Here is a 1,428-nt window from a genome sequence, read left to right on the forward strand (position 1 = left end):
CTTGTCAGGGACCAAATACTCTTTTCATTCACCTGGTGCTTGCCACTGTCAGGATGGAGACCTGGGCTCTGGCCATCAGGGCAGTCTTTCTTGAGTTATGTGAAGTCTTTGATACTGACTTGGGTTTCAAGTGGGAATAAGCAGAAAGTAAAATGTATCCAAGTGTTTCAATTTTTTAAGTGAGAGTAGAAAACAAAATCTTTGTGAATGTCTTAAATCCCCAGAGGTGGGGTAGATTTGCCCCTTATAGACCTAACAAAATCAGATGCACATAAGCTTTTGTAAGAAGTAGCTAACTTCATCAGATGTTAAAAAGGGACATATCAGACAATCCATCCCTATTCTCATTCCCATCTGATTCATATTATATATGGTATCTTTTACCTTGTTTCAAATGTATCCTTTACCTTGTTTCTTCATTGGTGACTTGGATGAGGGCATGGAGAAGCACCCTGTCCAAGTTCACAGATGATACCAAATTATGGGGCAAAGTTAACATACCAGAGGGTAGGGAATGGATCCAGGCAGATCTGGAGAGGTTGGAAAAATGGGCAAAAGGAAATAGGATGCAGTTCAACAAAGACAAGTGCAAAGTGCTGCACCTGGGCAAAAAGAACCACCAATACACTTACAGGCTGGGGGATGGGGGCAGGGCAGGGGTTCAGACTCAATGACCTAATGAAGTCCCTTCTGACCCTCACTTCTATGAAATATAGCAGAAACCAATATAATAAGCCCACATGGTCACTAAAGTTCATGTGTGTCCACATGCATTGATGATGATGATGATGATCATCATCATCATCATCCATATGCAGTAATAATGACACTGTTAGATGCACAGATCTGGAATGCCTGTCTCGAAAATTATTATGCTTTAATATTAGGAATAGAATTGTGGACACTTTAGGATGTCCCTGATTGAAAGACTATTTATAAATATATTATGAAAATTACTTCTCCGCAGAGGGGTGATTTAAAAAAAAATCAGATTCTGTAGCAAGAGTATGATTTCCTCTATTAGGCAAGGATTATTGTGATTAAATATTATAAAGGTCACACAATAACTCTCCCATAGTAACAGCTTTCAGACACTACCAACCTGGGTTGGATTATGAGTGGTGACCTACAAATGAAAAGGCTCCATGTGCCATTATCAATTCCCTGACCCATCTAGCTGCTTTTATTTTTTTAGAAATTAATTGAAAAATGAGCAATTGTTTTTGCAAACAGTCTTTTGAATTCCCTCCCAGTAGCATTTTGGAACATTATTGCAAATTATTCAATTTAAATGCATAGTCAAGTCAACATCATTATTTGTTTATTCTTGTAAGGTGAAAAAAAATAGCTCACCAGTCTAGAAAAATATTTTTGAGTTGGCTGGAAAAAAAGAAAAGATACAACCCTACACTGAGCTAATATTTTTGT

The sequence above is a fragment of the Alligator sinensis genome, unplaced genomic scaffold, assembly GCF_000455745.1.
Source record: "Alligator sinensis unplaced genomic scaffold, ASM45574v1 scaffold696_3, whole genome shotgun sequence".
NCBI classification, from domain to species: Eukaryota; Metazoa; Chordata; order Crocodylia; family Alligatoridae; genus Alligator; species Alligator sinensis.